The following is a 17,420-nucleotide window of genomic DNA, read 5'->3' on the forward strand; positions in this document are numbered from 1 at the left end:
GCTCTGATGCAAGCTTTTTCCACCTGGCCAAGTTGGGTGTTCAAAAATTACAAATAAATGCAAAAGAGGAAAAAAAAAAAAAGAAGGGGTGGGGGGAAAGGCTGTCGGGAGGGATATTTTTAAACACATGACACAGAGGAGTGTGACACACTCGGTGTTCTCAGTGGGTGGGTGCAGTGTTACTGCATGTTGTTCTTGTCGCTGGGCCCAGCATTACAGGGAGGTGTGTTTGTAGCTGTGCCTGGTGACAGCGTGTGGCACTGCTGCGTGGTCCCAGCGAGGGGTGGGGGCTGTGTGAGCACTGTGAGGATGCTGAGCATCTGAATACAGATGCTTTACTGCCTTGGTGTGCCCTGCTTCGTTTGGGAGCGTTCAGCCCAAGGTAGCTGGGATTGGCACTGTGGCACTGTTTGTTGGTGAGCACGGTCAGGTTGCTGAGCATCTATATATGGGTGCTTTCCTGCCTTGACGTGTTTCCACGTGGGCACATTTACCCAAGTTATCTGTGGCTCTGTATGTCCATCTGTCCGTGTCTGCTTGTCCATCTGTGCGGCTGTTGGCTGGGCACTGGGAGGTGGCTCTGGGGACCGTGCACAGCAGTGATGCTGAAGGTGGCAGAGGCTGATGCCGGCCAATGTCTGCCCATGAGCTGTCGGTTTTATAGCCCTATAAAAGGCAGCTGACAGCAGAGGTTCCGATTTTGGAGGCTCCAGCAGAGCTGGGAGGAGCTGTGTTGGTGCTGAGCCTTAGTGTGACGTCAGGAGGCAGAGCTGGGCTGGGATTCCCAGCGTGCCAGGGGCAGAAGCTTGCTGCTTGCTTGCCTCTCCCTCCTGGGCACCACATTCAGTGCCAGCCCAGGCCCCAGGGCTCCGTGTGCTGCAGCACAGCGTGCGGAGCAAACAGCACAGCTCTGTGCTCTGCTCTACAGCTCTCCTCCCTAAGCGTGGCCTCTCTCTTTTGCTTTTGTTTGCTTTCTCTTCCCTGCACGTTTCTTGCCATGTCCACTCATGTGTTTCATTTTGGTAGGGATGTGCACGTTTCTCTGGAGGTCGGCCAGGAGCTTTGGCTCAGGCTGTGCTCATGCTCGCTGTTTTCTCATGGGCAGTGCCAGAGGTGGACAGGGTGGCACAGCGGGGGCTGTGGGACAGCAGCAGCAGCAGAATCCCTTACTTGAAGCCTGGGGGTTTCACACCAGGCTGGGGCAGAGCTGGGGATGCACCATCCCTTCCTGGCTGTGCGTGGCACCGTTACTCTCATGCTTGTGGGAAATCTGAGCAATGGGCTTAGGGGTGCTTAATCTTAGGCAGACTCAGCTTGAGTTATGAGCTCAGAAGCAGAGAGAGACCCTCATTCTGGAGCAGGGCAAAGGCACGCAGGAGAAGCTGGGGATCCAGGCAGAGGAGAATCAATCTTTTGGGGAAGTTGAGCTCCTTGGAAACATTCACCTTGGATAGGTGCTTCCAAAGCTGGGAATTACAGGCGACTTGTCCTGTGGCCCATCTCCACGTGTAAGAAGGGGGATCCTACTGTAGAGCTCAGCACATGGGATGTGGCTCCATCGCCTGATCCCTGCACGTAGCCCAGCTGGGTGCTGTGTGCTGCAAACAGGTATGAGAGCAACAGGCAGCGCCTGGTGCAGACCCTTCTGCTCAGAACTCCCTGTGGAGCTCCTGCGCCTGGGTCCCCCACCACGACCAAGGGATCCTGGCTCTTTTTTTATGGAGACTCCCCACCGAGGTAGACGCTAGTTAAAAGGTTACTGCCCAGCTGTGAAATATGTAGACAGGGTAACAGCTAAATGGCGGGGTGACCTCATATCTCATATTTATTGACTAAATGTGGCTTGAACTAGTCACCACCAGTAAAATAAACCACAGCCCCGAGTGCTGCAGGAATATTCCACGGCAGACAGACTCCTGACTCCTTGTCACACTCTTTCTTTCATTTGATTAAAAAAAAAAAACAAAACCCCCCCCCCCCCTTTTTTTTTAACTAATCTTGCTTCATTTACAACATAGGGTCTGTAGAAACCCTTTCAGTGCAAGCTGATGTTTTCCAATGAGAAGAAGCTGGGAATCTCTCTGGTTTTACACTGGAAGAGAGGGAGAGAACCATGCCTGTGGTTTTTGCTTTTTCCAGCACCCACCTCAGCATGGATGCACGAGGGCTGATGTGTGAGGCTGTACGAGGGAGTGCTGGGGATGGGGGCTGGGTTTTGTGACCTCTACTTCACACTGCTGTCACAGAGATGAGTAATAGATCTGAAAAATCAGAAGACAGTTCTCAGGTTCTATCTGCACAAAGACACTGTGGTATTAAAGGCAAAGTGAGAGGAGAACTGAACTCGTTTGGCACCAGTTATATCTTCCTAAGCATCTGTGCTTGTGTTTCCCAATATTGGTGAACTATTTCTCATCACTTCAGAACAAAAATCCTGCAAAGTGTCTGCACTGTGCTCATTAGCTCACGGTCATCTGTGGTGCCCCCAGGGGATGGCAGTGCCACGATCACAGTGCTCTCAGCTGGAAAAGTCAGAGCACGTTGCAGGTGTTGCTATAATGTCCTGTCTGGGATTACCGTGCCGGTCAAAAGTTGTGCTGTAGTGTTTCCCTTTGGATATTTACATGTGCGTGGAGGGATGCTGAGTATTGGAAAAAGGATGGGCTTGGCACCAGGTTCGGATGCAGATGTTAAATCACCAACCCACGTCAGCTCAGGCTGCGCAGTAGCATCTCAGCTGAGCCACGGAGTGCTGCAGATGCATGGGATGGCTGTGGGGTAGGGAATGGCTGCAGGTTTCTAGGGATGTGCTGATACAGAGATGGGGCAAAAGCCCTTCTGGTCACGGCACCGGGACCTTCTGCTGATTGCTGTTGCTGTTAGCTCTTCAATATGCAGATGGCTAATGAGAGTCAGAAGGGAGAGGACGTTCATTCTTCTCTAGAAAACTACTTAGAGGTTTTGTTTTGTTTTTTGTAGAAGAAATGTGGGTTTTCTACTAGTAACATTTTGAAAGTGAAACACATATTATAAAGCCATCATAAATGTCCTGACAAACATAGCACTGCTGCATTTAGAGAAGCACTGTTGCAAATGCTGGGGTTTGTTGACTGCTACTTTTAATCAGAAAACACGCCTCTATTGGTTGCTTGCTGCTATTACTTTCTGATTTTTTTTTTTTAAATATTTTTTTAATTCCCTCTGTCCCTGTGGAGGAGGTTGGTGTGATTTATCAGTAGTGCTTACTCTCCCTGTGATGCACAGAGGCTGAAGGTGTTGCTGCGATGTGTTTGTGCTGTTCAGTTTCATCCATGCCTCTTGCAGCCCCGATTCTTCAGCACCGTAACACAACAGCTTGGGGCTGGGGCAGCTGAACGTCCCCTGGCTTGGGCTGAGGCCATCGTGCTTCATGGTTTCCACCTGAGGCCATAAATCATGCTGGAGCTGGATTAAAACTTCGGTTAGATCCACTGGCAGTTTTGCTGTTTTCACTGAACCTTGCGATGATTTGGACGTGAGCTGAAGATTTATGCGTATTTGCAGAGCCCACGGTTCCAGGTCAGAGCTTGGACTGAGGCGCTACCAGGGAATCATTGCTTCCCTGAACGTCTTTGGTGGCCTCTCTGAAGCGAGACGTTGCTAGGAAAACGCATCCAGAGCTCATCTCCCCGCTGAGTCTCCTCTGAGAAGTGCGAGACTCGATAAAAGGAGCCTGAAAATGCTGATACAAACATTGCTCGGGGAAATGTGCTCTGCTCTCATTCTTAACAAAGGCAATGTTGGAGCCCGCTTGTAATAATGCCAGGAGAAGTGTATGGGCAGGAGCAGAAAGTTGAAAGCGGAACAGAATATAGGTTTTATTTTCCTTTTTCTCATGCATTTAGGAGTGCTAGATGGCTGAGATGGCAGGGGAAGCCTAGCTCCCTGTCCCTGACACCAATGGGTTGACATGATACCAGTGCTTGCACGAGGGTGGTGTCCCTCAGGATGTTCTTTCCTAGGGCATCTTAAGTCTCAGGAAAGGTTCCTTGGGTAACCTGGTCCCTCTGTTCCTTCTGGACTTTGCTGTATGAGCCCTCAATGCAATACGCATCACTCATCATCCATCCAACTGTCCATTTTCCATCAGGGTTCCTTTCTGTATTTACTCAGATATTGCTGTCAGAGCTCAGACCATGGGTGAGGTCATGTTTTGGTGCATGGGCAGGAGGATCAGGGCTGCACCCTTGGGGTGCTATGATCACAAACAATGCATCTCCCACGCAGTGCCCCATGGTTCTCATGTGCTGACCTGCATACACACATTCCAGCACCAACTGATCCCCAGAGCTGCTCAGGAGGAATCAGAACTGTAACAATATGGCAGTAAAAATTAATGAAAAGCCATCATTTAAAAAAAAAAAAAAAAAAAAAAAAAAAAAAACACACACAAAAAAAAACCCATGGAAAAGCAGTTATTTATTTATACCTAGGGAACTAGGAATAATACACCTGCTTCGTAGGGATGGCTGGCATAAAGCTGGCATTGCATAGTGGTACTTAATAATTTTTTTACCACACTTTATAGGCTCTTTCCTGCAATTAATGCTAAATAAAATCAACATTTCTCCAACTTGCATTTCTGGCTCTCATTAACTCCCTTCATGCCATTCACCATCTCTTTCCCTCCTGATATCTTTAATTCTTTTGTGTTTTTCTTCTAAATGTTTCTTCACTTCTTCATTGTGTCTGTATTCTTACCTGTTTGCCTCATTTTTTTTTTCTCTCTGACACTCCTGAGCATTCCACCTGTGAGCAGAGATCCAGGAGCACCAGACAGGACTGGGCATCCCTGGATGCAGCACCCCAGGTTGGGCTGGATGCAATGGAGAGGTGGGGAGATCATGCAGCACCCTGGGATAAGGCTGCTCTGAGCTTTTGCAAGGGCTGTGGTATTTCATCCAGCAGCTATGTGAAGGGCTGAGTGCATTGCCACAATATGTCTGGCAGCAGAGTCCTGCCCAGGACCTTGCTGTGAGTCTGCTCATTGCCTCCACACATCCATATCAGAGGTGGGAGCAGTTAGTTATTGTATGTCTCTGGAATCTGACTAATCTCAACTTCAACATAATAATTTAATATTCCCTTGCATCTAACATTTTCTTGCCTCCCACATTGCCTGATTAAAGGGTTAGAGATTTGCCTCAAATAATATTATCTTATTGGTTTTCAACTCTGTGCTTTAACCTTTCCAGGTGTTCCTGTTAGAGATCGTGGAGCAGACAAATGCAGCAAGCTCTTGTCAGAAAACAGGAACCTGTGATGGTCAGCCCTTGATTGGAAGGGGATCCCTCAGTGCTGGATCTGGAATGTAAGTAGTTGCAGTGGCCTGAGTCTGTCATTACTGGAAGTCCTCTTCCTATCTCTGTTGTTTAGTGTGAGTCAGTCTGTCTTTGCTGCTGTCCTCTTGTCTGTCCAACCTGAGAGTTACTGCTAGCTACGTGAAATGCTTTTCATGCATCCCTGATGTCTTCAAGAGGCTGTAGTTCTCGTTTGTCAAGATGAAGCAAAAGATTTAACTTTGGCATTGTTCTTTAATAGTTGTCTTGCTTGGACTCTGAGTTTCTCCATCTTCAAAATAAGGCTGACACTAATTGCCTATTTGCAATGTATTTCCAGACGCGTGGCTGTAAAGTGCTGTATGAAAAAAACAGGCATTGTTATTATGAAACTTTCAGGAAAAAAAAAATTAATAGATTCATATAACTCCACAGTCATTAAAACAAACCGTATGTGGATGGAAGAGACCAGAGCTGAATAAACCTTGAGCAAACACAGCCTTTCACAATGAAACACAAACTGGTTTTAATCAGTGGTACCAAATAAGTTTTGTTTTCCAAGGTTTCATTTTCCACCATCTCCCTCCTTCTGTATTATCAACTGCAGAAGGTGATCACTGCCTGACTTCTGCTCTTAATGAGTATCATTTTTAAACAACAACAACGTGCTCTGCTTGGGCTGGCCAGGTCTCAAGTTGCCTTCAGCTCCGCTAGGATCTCAGCCGCCCTGTGTGAGTACATCAATTTGTCCATGGATCTTAGACAAAACTGGGTCTAGGCTCCATCAGATGGGATAGAGGGCTGCTAACCACCATCCTGCATTTCCCTTCTCTAGGGAAGCCATGAAGCTCCTTCTGTTTTGCTTCAACCAAGGTTTTTCTTGTGCTTGTCTGGGAAGTAGAAATGGCTTTCTACTGGAAGGGTGATGAGGTTACACAGACTGAGCTGAGCAGCCTGGAGGAGGAGCTGGTAGGAAATGGCCAAGGCACCTTCTTTCTGATGCTCCCCTTTTTTTAGGAAAAGCTGTAATGCCTGCTTGCCAGTTGGTCTGTAGGCAGTAAATTCAGTGAGAAGTCTTGCAATAAGATATGTGGAGGGGGGGAGGGGGCTTGTGGGTGACACATGCATCAACCTTATTCTTGTCTGGGAAGCCTCCAGTCTGTGCTGCTTGCCCTGGCTGGAACACATGAACACTTTCCTGGTGATGCCATCAGACCATCAGGGATGTGAACTAGGGTCAGGGATGATGTGCAGGTTGTTGGTAGCTGTAAGAGTGAAAGATTGTGTAAAAATGGCAGGTGTGTGTGTGTATATCTATTTGCAGTCTTGTCCCCTGCTAAGAAGTCTGGTTCCAGATCAGTAATGGTATTTTTTCCCCTCCCTCTTTGTAAGTTCATTGGGATGTAAGAATATTTTGTTCCCAACTAAGCTAAGTCCATCAGTCTGCATTTGTTGCTGGCAAAGGCTATGCACAGATGCATCTTAACTTTAAACCAACTGCCAGCTTCTGGTGACGTTGAATTCTCCATTTTTTCAGCCCAGCTGGCCAACGTATATGTGCTAAAAGTGGTGATCTTAGGTTCAAACCTAGCCCAGCCTGAGGTTTGTAACAGTAGCACAGACATTTGCTGTCAGCAAATACTCACAAACGGTGATGACAGTGCCCTAAGGCAATTTCCTTCTAATACTGCTTGAGATGATGAGTGACTCATACAAGCTTAGAAGCTTCTCTGGGTTCTTTGGCTGGGTGGGATGTCCTGCTGATGCTCTGAGGTTCTTGCATTTAGGCAGGACTTGGTGTCCTATGAGCCCAGAGGATGAGCAGTGGGTCATGGCTGAGCAAGAGACAAGGGAATGGCTGAGACAAAGATCTGTGCTGATGACACAGCAGTGGGATGAGTTCTAAATTCTGCGACAAAAACCATATTCACCATATTCCTCTCCTCTGAATTTGTGCTTTTTAAAAAAAATTTATATCACTTCTGTAGACAAAATCTGCCAAAAACAATATATCCTGGGGGATATATGGGAAAGGGAGTGAGGCAGGCAGTGAGGAGCAGTGTAACCAAGCCCCATACCCAGTGCTTGCCTGCAAGGAGATCCAGCAGCTCTTGAACCAGTGGCCAGCAGTGTCGCTTGCAGATACTTCTCCCTTTGAGCTCATGCATCAGCAGCATGTCACCAGGGATGGTTCCCTGTGGCAGATGGGCCGTCTGCCACTGACTGAATGTGTCAGCAATCAGTTTGCTATGTGCCCCATCCAATGTGACTCCAGTGTCGCTCACTGCCTTTACTCCTTCCATCCAACTCAGTGCTCCTGCACTGAGAACTCCTCAGAACCAGCCATGCCAGCCAACAAAAGCCATCTAAATGGCATGGAATGGCCTTCTAGTGTGCTAGATAATTAAGTCATAGAGTCATTAAGGTTGGAAAAGACCACTAAAATCATCTAGTCCAACTGTGCAACCATTATGCAACTCCCACTCTGCTGCTTGCAGCCCATTCCCATTTGCTTGCTGCAGCCCAGCAGCTTGTGGTCTTCTGCCATGAAATGTTACTGGGGGGAAAATACTCTGCTCTTTGCAAAATTAGTTTTGCCATCAATATATTCTGTTAAAAATATCGGTCTCTCCAAACTGAAAATATTTTGCTTTTTCCATTGCTGCAGCTTTCTCCAATTTTTCCGTGGTATAAATAGAAATGGGATGCTGATTTTTTTTTTAAATTTATTTTTTAACCTTGGATTCTTGTTTTGTGAAAAGACAAACATTTGCCAAGAGGTAAACACATCGGGCAAAACCTTCACTTGCTAAGAAGTCATCTGACTTGGAAGGATATTTCCCAGAGAATATGAGAACATATCAGATCAACTCTGCAAAGGATTGGCCTTCTTCACTCAGTAAGTGGCAGAAAGGAAACGATTGTTCCTGTTTAACACAGCTCCAAATCTGCAGCTTATAATATTCCCGTTGATCTCCTCTCTTTTTTATTTATTTAGCTTAGCATATTCAAATCCAATTTGTTTTTTTCCCTTTCATTCTCATGCTTGACTCCTTACTGTCTCATTGAGGTCAGCTTTGCAAAACTGTTCTTGTGCCATCTGACACCCAGAATGGTTGGAAAGGTGATCAGCACCAGTAATTTTCCACTTTCTGTCAGGCTCTATAATAAATAATTAAGAAAAATCATAAATAGCAGTAGCATTAGTTCACATGAAGTAGCTGTAGTTTAAAGTTTGGTGTACGAAAGAGCTGTGGATTTTTTTTTTCTTTCGATGATGCATCCTTAAGACTGTGTCTGTGTTATGCTTTTGCCATAATTAAATTATTGCTTATAAGAACTTTTGCTTGGTCAGAAAGAGAAAAAAAAAACACAATTATAATAATTCCATTTCAGTGTTTTCCATAAGATCCTGGCCAACTTGGCCAATAACTGAGGCAAGGAACGGGGAAAAAAAAGGTATGTATTGTATACTCACTTAAAACTTGGCTAGAAATGACCTTTTATTGTCTAATTTTTTTTTCCATGCCCAACTTGGCTACTGGAGCCAAACTCAGTGCCAAGTTTCTATAGCACATTATTTTCCTATGTATGATGTGTTCAAAAACACTTTCAAAAGCTTACCTCCAAGTGTCCTACAAGGGTTTTGCATGGGTTTGGTGAGGTGGATGCTGGTGTTTCAAAGCTAGATATGTTTTGCCTGTGTTTTTCCCCCCTTTCGTGCCTTGTGTGGCCCAACATGGAACACTCTCCAAATGGGCTGAGCTAGGAAATGAGGTGAAGGCAGTGCTGTGATGGTAATGTAAACCTCTCTTTGGAGTGGCCCCAGGCATCGTGTGGGCCCCTGCCTGGGGCACGGTGACACTGGTTAGGGGCATCCAGTCCCCACCTGGGTCATGGCAATGTGCCCTGTGCTGGGTCTGAGCACCTCAATGGCTTTAAAGTTAAAATACAAGGGAGCGATGCTGAGTTTGAGCTTAAAGTGGACTCTTGAAGAGAGAAAACCAAAGCCCCCAACCAGCTGTGGTCATTCTGCCTCATCTGTAATGACCCATCCGTGACATAAGTAACACTTCAGTCATGATAAAAACAAGAACTATTTTTTTATGTATTATTTGATTTCATTTCTGGTCTTTTTGAAGTCCCATGATGGTTGTTGGTTGTTTTTTTTGGTGGTGGTTCCAGTGCATCTGAATTACTACAGACAGAAAGACAGCTGCTTGAAAGCAGTAACGAGGGTGAGACTTCCATAGCTTTGATTTCCTAAATGTATTTTGTCTTCTGTAAGCTAGACAAAGGTAGAACTTTCAGAGATCCTGATCATGCAACTGCTTCTGCACATATTTAATTTTACAATCCACTGGCACAAACTGAAGACAACTACAGTACAGAGCCCCGATCTCTGGCTTTTGAGCATACATGAGAAATCCAGTTATGTAAGCAGAAATAAAAGTGCAGTTTGCTCTCTGCATTTTGGGACACCAAAGTTCTTTTACAGGCCTACCTGGAATGACTTGAGGGAAGAACCTCCATAGCTGAGTGGGGAACCCAGACCAATGAAATGTGAAAGAAGGTGACTAAGTTCAGGATGGGTTCCTTTCTCTTTTCTGATCATTCTGTTTTCATATGCTGGTTCTTGCTCTCATGTAGATGGACTGACTCTTCATTTGCATGCTGGTACTGGGTTGCATATTTAACTCTGTGCTCAGCTGGGATTCATTTGGTATTTTAAATGTAGGTCAAAAAAGAGATGACTTGAAAGAAAAAAGAGGGAGTAGAAATGGGGAGAGGAAAGGTCGTGTGCAGTGTGCTGCACACAGATGGCTCCTTATGGCTAGGACATGTGGCAGAATCCAAGCTCAGCTGACAGTTTGTTTGCATGATGCAAAGCTCCTTCAGGGACTGCTGAGCCTCTGAAAGTATCTGGGTGCATTCTGCAGGATGTTCACGCTTTACTGACCTTGCAGAAGCCTTGAATGAACTGCAATTTCTCATCTACTTTTGCAAAGTAGGAGGTTTAGTGCAACGCTGTGAGGGGATGGAGATATAACCAAACATTTTGCTGTTTGCCAGGTGCCTAAAACCTGACACCCCAGCTTGCCAAGGGGCAATTTGAGATCCCACCTCGCCTGGCATCGCAGCAGGGGCAACGAAACTCAATGGAAGATCCCTGTGGATCAGCTTGTACCTTTTTCCTGCTGAAAGGCTGTGCAGAAAGCAAGGATGAAGCAACTGCAAGATTTATGTTGGAACTGGATCCCCATGGATCAGAATGTGAATAACACCTCCATCCCCTCCCAAACCTTCCAGACCTGACCTTTCACAATCACCATTTCCTGACCAGTGACTCCAAAGAAAATAGAGCTGCTAGTTGGTATTTAATGGAAATCTGCACAAAACTTGTCAAAATACACCACCATGGCTGTCAGATGCCTGGGACAAGACCTCTACAGTAGTTTCCAGAAACCCAGTGCAATTACTTACATTTTAAATTATCTTTAATTGTGGCGTGTGAGCTACAGAAACATTTCTTCCCCCCTCTGAAGCAAGACCTCGCTATTAAGAGTCACCCCCTAATTGCAGCTCTAATGGGGAGCTGGGGCAGGTCAGCACCAGGGTTAGCACAGGGTGAAGTGAGAGCGGCCACAGAGCACTGGGAAGTGGAGATGACACAGCACAACACTCATGGAGGGGCAGCTTGGAGTGTCAGCTTCTTAGCACATTTAATTACCCCACCAGATGTTCTAATCCAGTCTTCCTGCCCATCCCCTGCCAGCAAATTTGACATTTTGTTGTGTTTCTGACTGTGGACTCATAGGATGGCTTGGATTGGGGATCATCCTTAAGGATCAGCCAATTGCCCTGGAGTTTGTCTAGAATAAACTCAGTGAGTTGCTTCTTGGGCTTTTCCCCTGCAGGAACTGAGCATCCTTTTGCTACCCAAGTGATTGCTCAGGTCTGAGTGTGGCTGCACACACACTTGGTATGTGTAGGACTGAACTGAATCAGGCTGAACTCATGGATTGACATGGATATCACAGAGGGTGCAAGACTGATGAAAAATAGATGAGGTGGTGGTGCAAATCTGCTCAAGAGCTGAATGACAACTGTTAGCCTGGCAATGCTGAATTCAAGCAGTCCCTGTCAATAGTGTGAGAGATGCTGCACCAGATTTTCTGGGGCTGCTTGCAAATTGACCCAGTGTTCCTGTTGACACAAAACCTTGGAAGCGCATTGCTGAACACGCCTGATTTGCTCACAGATTGTGGTCAGATGTGAGCATGAAAGCAAATACTTGCCTATGTATCGAGGAGAGGGGAAAATAGTGACTTAACCATAGACACAAATGCATGATATTACCTTCCAGGATGGTAGATAGCAGATGTGCAGCACAGGGCATGAACCAACATGGGGAGGAGTTTCCTCAGTCAGTGAATGTGGACATGCAACATGTTGACTGCATGGAAAAATCTCCTTCTCTCTTCTTCTTTCCTTAAGAGGAAAAAGAAAACTCACAAATCAGAAGTCTCAAACTGTTCTTTGTTAAAGCACCACTTGAACGATTTGCTTAATTTTCACCACTTACTGCATTAATTGCTGCTTTTCTTCCCTTCAGCCCCATCCTGTTCCCCAGACAGAGAGCATTCGGACTTGTCCCAAGCACAGCTTCAGCCACACACCTGCAGGATGGAAACAGGCAGAGCAAACAATGAAACGAGGCTGTTTATAAAGCCTTCAACACGTCAGGCAGGGAGAAGAGCCCAAGTTTCCACGTCAAGGCCTAAACGGACCAGAATGACGCAAAACACATGGAAAATATGGAAAATGTGGAATAAGTAATAAAATTATAAATAAAACAAATACAATAAATTGGGAATGCAGTTTTACTCATAATGATTTGTGTTCCTAGTAACCCAAGACTCCCTTACCTTTGAAAATGAGCATGTTTTTCCAGCAGGGAGCAGAGTGCAGGTGATGGGGCTGCACAGGGCACTGGACCAACCAGAAGCAGAGGTGGGCAGCAGGGAACCAGGGCTGCAGTGTGTCCATGTGAGCCCTTCCTGTGACAATGACTTGCATCAGGATCTCAGGAAAGTCACGTAATCAGATGGTGGTTAGCATTAGTGCAGGAATTTTGGCCAGAAATGAATCTTGGCTTGTTCTGGGCTGAGAAATTTGTACTGGTGTTGTTACCCAGCTGCTGTTCTCTTGGGTTGCTTTGTCTCCTGTGCTTGTCTGGGTGTTGGTGACAGCAGTCAGCGTGCCCCTCAGTGAATGGGGTCTCCTGGTGATACCCAGCTCTGGTGGAACGAGGCTTCTGGGCAGTCCTTGCTATAACGCTGATTCTTGGGCTGTGGGATTGCACTGCTCTCATTAAACACTTTTAATGAGGCTCTCTGTGATGACTTTATGTTCTTTCAGCTCCACAAAGGAACGCTCAAAAGCTGACTCTGGAAGAAAACAAAAAAAGTAATAAAGTGTGGCCCGCTTTAACCACTGCTGCTGTCCTGTTGTCTGGTTAACAAGTGCTGGAGTTACAAAATAAATAGGCTTATCAGCCACATGAAACATCCCTTGTGTTCAGAACAGCTCAATTGTTCAAAGCTCCGTTGTTGCCCATGGCTAAGGGCACCTACAGGGAAAGCCAAGATAGAAGTAGTGATGGGGCTGGACACAGCTGCCTCCACCTCAATTAATTAGGCACCAATTTAGATATATTTCATTGAGAATGACTTTGGCAAAAATCAAGAATAAGGTTTAAATTCATGACTGGCAGCCTGAAGAACTTACATTCAAAGGGGCAGCAGAAGAGTGAAGCAACATGCCCAGAGTCCTTCTGAGAAGGAAAGCCTGCACATAAAGCAAGCTAGAGCCCTGTTGCAGACACCATGCCATGGTCCCAGATGATTAAATGCTGAATCGTCCCTTTGCTGTACTGTCAACACCTTGGAAAAATTTACTTTGATACCATTGTGATGAGTTGGTTTGCTGTGCTGGCACCAAAGAGTGCTATGAACAGCATATGAATTGCAGCTATTCTTCAAGGTAAAAGATTTGAGTCTCTATTTCCCACTGCCACTGGGACCAATACGGGTCTGACTGGCCACTATATGGTGAAAAAGTCCCTCAGTGTGCCAGTATTGAAAACTGTTTGTGCATTAGCTGGAGCCTTTGCCAGAGAAATAATATCATCCTCTTTGTTTATTATACTGAAACTTGATAAAAGAAAGCATCAGAGGGGGGAAAAAAAAAAAAGAAATCCATCTGTGGTGTGAAATGAATGTTCTCGTCTGGACTCCAGGATGCAGCCGTGAGCACCAGCATCCTATGGCAGAACCACAGCACAGGGCTGCAGAGGGACCTCAGCCCCACAGTGCCAGTGGGGCAATCCCCTATGGGGCAATTCCCTTTGGGGCACTGCCTCTTAGAGCCCAACTGGCCATGCTGCACACTGGTTTTCCCAGCAAGGCAGGCTCGGTTGTAAGTCCCACAGCATTTGAAATACTCCCACCACCTCCAGTGTTTTTCTGGAAAAGCGACCATGCATTGGCAGCTATTTCTGGCTCCAAGGTAGCATTGCAAATTAACACATTTTCTGTTGAGAAAAGACCCCGAACCAAGCAAAGCAACCTTCTCAAATGAGAAAAGCAGCTTGTGTGCGTTGTTAACAGGCTTGCAAAAGTTGATAGAACCACTTTACAAGAAGTATTAAAAAAATCAGAGCAAAGCAAAACCGAGAACAAACAAAAACCCCAAGCTCAACACAGCTCCTGCACAAGAACAGGATATAAAGCAACACACATGGCTGAAATACTAAGATTCCAAAAGTATCAAGCAGCAAAGGAGAGAAGGAAGCATAAGTTACTCTGTGGGGGCTTTGGGACAGTCCTCCCCATTTTATTTCACATTGGGAAGCGTTAGCACAGAGGGCTTTTATGTTATGACAGGGATCTATACGTTAATGCAATAGAAATTGTAATAATGGCAATAACAACACTAACAGCAACAGAAACAAAGGCAAAAATTCAGCACAATGCGGCATATATGACTCAAGGAAACAGCCAGTGCCTGGGGATGCCCTTGTGCTGCTCTGGGGGCAGCAGCTACACCACCAGCAAGCAGCAGGACCCTGCCCAGTCCAGGACCCCAACTGCAACCCTGGTGGAGGCTCTCAGGGACCTCCACAGCACCAGTGGGAGCTGTGTAGTATTCTTGTGCTAGCCATCCCATCACTCACATTTACTCCTTTTGGCCCTGTTTGCTGCTCGAATAAACGTGCAGCTGCAGATGCTGAGCTCGAGCAGGAAGCTGAAGGATTTACATCCAGCTGGGGAGAGGTTTATAGCAGAGCAGAAGATCCTGCTGCTGGGGATGCATCCTCCTCTACTTCCTCCCTCCAACGCTGTGGAGCTAACAATGCTAAAGTCACCAAAGAGCAAAAGATGCTATTGTTTGGGGGACCCATTTCAGCCAAACCCCACCTAGGCCACATGCTGCAGGCATAGCCCATCTGGGATGCCAATGCCAGCAGTGGGTCCAGGCTAAGCGTAATCCTATAATGCGATGTAAAGTACAGCAGTAATAGCAGAGCAGCACAACCCCAGGCTGCAGCAAAGAAGAACAAGCCCAAATACAGCAGTTGTAGACACAGAAACAAGGAAAGAAAAACTGCTCACCTTTGAAAGGCCTTTGTTGTGTAGGAACCTCCAGTGAGATGCCCTCACCTCCACTGCCAACCCTTAAATGAGGGCTGGGAAGGGGTGGATCCTGGCTCCACCTCTTCTGATCACTCAGGTTCATTGCATGCACCTGAGCTGCCTTGGGTTGGCCCTGCCTTCCCACCAGGTGCTCCATCACTGCTTCAGGCTGTGGCTTAGCATTTCCACTACACTGAGGATGAGCACTGCTCCACATTTCATTCCCTGACATCTCTGCTCCATTAACTCAGACAGGCCCCAACACTGTGGCAATAAATACACATCCATGGGGGTGCTTGCCTGCTGCAGCAATGTGCTCTGAAGTACTTCTATTTGGCTGAACAAAGTGATTATGTACAACTTCTAAATTCAAAAAAGGTTAATTATGGCTGCATTTTTCTGTGCTTAATTTATAATGGACAGGGAGAGGCTATGCTTAGGCTCTTAGCACGAAGAACTGTCCCATTCCCAATCCTAACTGGTCCCTGGGATGAGGCAGAGCCCTCTCTGCAGTTCCACACTGATGCACTGCATTAAAAATAAAACACCCACCAAGCCCAGAGATCAGTAACAGAGCTCAGAAATCCACAACAGCAGCAACGCTCAGAGGCTGCCCTATGCCTGCTGTGCTGGATGCTGGATGTTCTCCCATTCCCCAGCCATCAGCCCTCACTCAAGCTGCCTTTATTTAAGTGGTTGGTGCTTTGCAGATTACTTCCAGGCCCCTCAAGGGTAGAAAGTCTTTTTACCTCCTCTGGCCCCAAGACCGTTCCAACAGCTGTAACTATTTCATTTTTAATTTACTTGATACAACTTGTCTCTGCTTAATCCATCAGGACAACGTTGAGGGTTCCTGACCCATAAATTCAGGGTGGGAGGGTAGGGGGGTGCTGGGGGAAAGGGAAAAAAAATAAAGAAGGGAAAGGATTTTGAAAAATTGTGTCTAGATTGCAGCCAAATGTGTTCTCCTAACTCACTGCAAAGTGCAGGGCTGGGACCTGGGGGTGAGGAGGGACCTCAGCTTTTATCACGGTGACACAAATACACCCCCAGCCTGAGATGTTTCATCAACTTAAACCTCTGAACATTTTCTGGAATAGATTTAATTCCCTTTTCCCTGCTAACCAATTCCTCTTATTTAACACAGACACTAAAGTGAAAAAAAAAGTACCTCACTGCATCCATATGCAAATATGCACAAATACATTTTACATCCTGAATTCCTGCAGGGAACACATCCCATCCTCCAGGTACCACTTCCTCCCCACTGCCCATTGCCAAATGCTCTCTGCTTTGTGTTGCAGATGGCACTGCTCTAAACCAATCAGCTGACATTGAGCTGATTAGCTATGGGTGGGCATGTGCTTTGATTACAGGAAGAACCCTGGGCAATGACGTGTGTTTTAAGGCCCACTTCTACATATGCGCATCATCACACATTGAGCAGGAGAGACAGAAAATAAGCCACAACGAACAAAATAATTACACTCTAAAATATTAATGCTTACACAGAATCATTAAGTCATTAAGGTTGGAAAAGGTCTCTAAGATCTCCAACCCCAACCCATCCCACCATGCCCATAACCACGTCCCTCAGTGCCACATCCCCACAGTTCTTCAACACCTCCAGGAATGGTGACTCCCATACTCCCTGGGCAGCTGTGCCAGTGCACAACTGCTTTTTCTGAGAAGAAATCTTTCCTAATAACCAACCTGAACCTCCCCTGGTGCAATATAAAGCCATCGCCTGCCATCCTATTGCTGGTACCCATGAGCAGAGACCAACCACCACCAACCTGAGAGTGTGCATAACCACATGGCCACACCATGATCACTCCCAAAACAAAGAACACACGCATTAAGAATGAGACTTAGCTTTGGAAATCTCACTTCTTTGCAGTTGCCCTTGTCCTCTAGCAGCTCCCCACGTGTGGACAGCAGCACCACAGGGATAGAGCTGATGCGAAGTGAGAACATTTCGAGTTGGAGAATTTTTCGGCCTCACAAAAGGCAAAAAAAAAAAAAAAAACCACCACCCAAAACCCTTCTCCAAAACCCCACGTCTCCATTTCTCACTTTGTTTCACTGCAGTCCGTGTAACAATGCCTCAGTTTATTGGGAAAGACAAGAGGGATTTTTTTCAGAATTACACGTAGATATAGAAACCATATAGGAAAGGTTCTAATTATAACTATTAAACTCAGAGAATAAAGGGATACAGTATTCCTGGCTCACTTGGTGGTTAGGAGTTATGCAGCGCGTTCTCTGCTTTAAAATGTGTGGCAAACTATGTAATTTTTTAAAGGAAGAATTACTTTCATTTTATTAAAGTCACCTTCAACATTGTTCTGTGTTGGGTGATTGACTTTGCCCCTTTTCCTGCCACTCTCGATGCAGAGCAGAT

General features: G+C 46.1%; 3 long non-coding RNA genes across 12 annotated transcripts in view; 1 reads left to right on the forward strand and 2 right to left on the reverse strand.

The window, feature by feature from the left end:
• Window positions 1-12,254, forward strand: part of LOC116232485 (uncharacterized) — a 155,303-nt gene extending 143,049 nt beyond the window's left edge. For 4 of the 10 annotated variants that reach the window (XR_016459012.1, XR_016459013.1, XR_016459020.1 and 1 more), the window contains 4 exons: window positions 5,235-5,350; window positions 8,081-8,217; window positions 9,817-9,891; window positions 10,392-12,254. This is a non-coding gene — a long non-coding RNA (uncharacterized LOC116232485). Of the gene's footprint in view, window positions 1-5,234; window positions 5,351-6,153; window positions 6,288-8,080; window positions 8,218-8,714; window positions 8,778-9,816; window positions 9,892-10,391 lie in introns of all 10 variants that reach the window. The other 6 variants (XR_016459014.1, XR_016459021.1, XR_016459017.1 and 3 more) reach the window with 6 other exon arrangements.
• Window positions 8,224-12,360, reverse strand: LOC149915365 (uncharacterized). The gene is made up of 4 exons (XR_016459025.1): window positions 12,248-12,360; window positions 11,905-11,998; window positions 11,679-11,810; window positions 8,224-8,480 (listed from the first exon to the last, which is right to left on the reverse strand). It is a non-coding gene; the product is annotated as an uncharacterized LOC149915365 (long non-coding RNA).
• Window positions 12,361-12,686: 326 nt separating this feature from the next.
• The window catches only part of LOC116232334 (uncharacterized), a 158,321-nt gene continuing 153,587 nt past the window's right edge, over window positions 12,687-17,420 (reverse strand). Inside the window, exon 5 of the long non-coding RNA XR_016459024.1 lies at window positions 12,687-12,769. This is a non-coding gene — a long non-coding RNA (uncharacterized LOC116232334). The remainder of the gene's footprint in view (window positions 12,770-17,420) is intronic.

This window comes from Phasianus colchicus, chromosome 20, assembly GCF_987193195.1.
Source record: "Phasianus colchicus chromosome 20, bPhaCol1.hap1.1, whole genome shotgun sequence".
Taxonomy (NCBI): Eukaryota; Metazoa; Chordata; class Aves; order Galliformes; family Phasianidae; genus Phasianus; species Phasianus colchicus.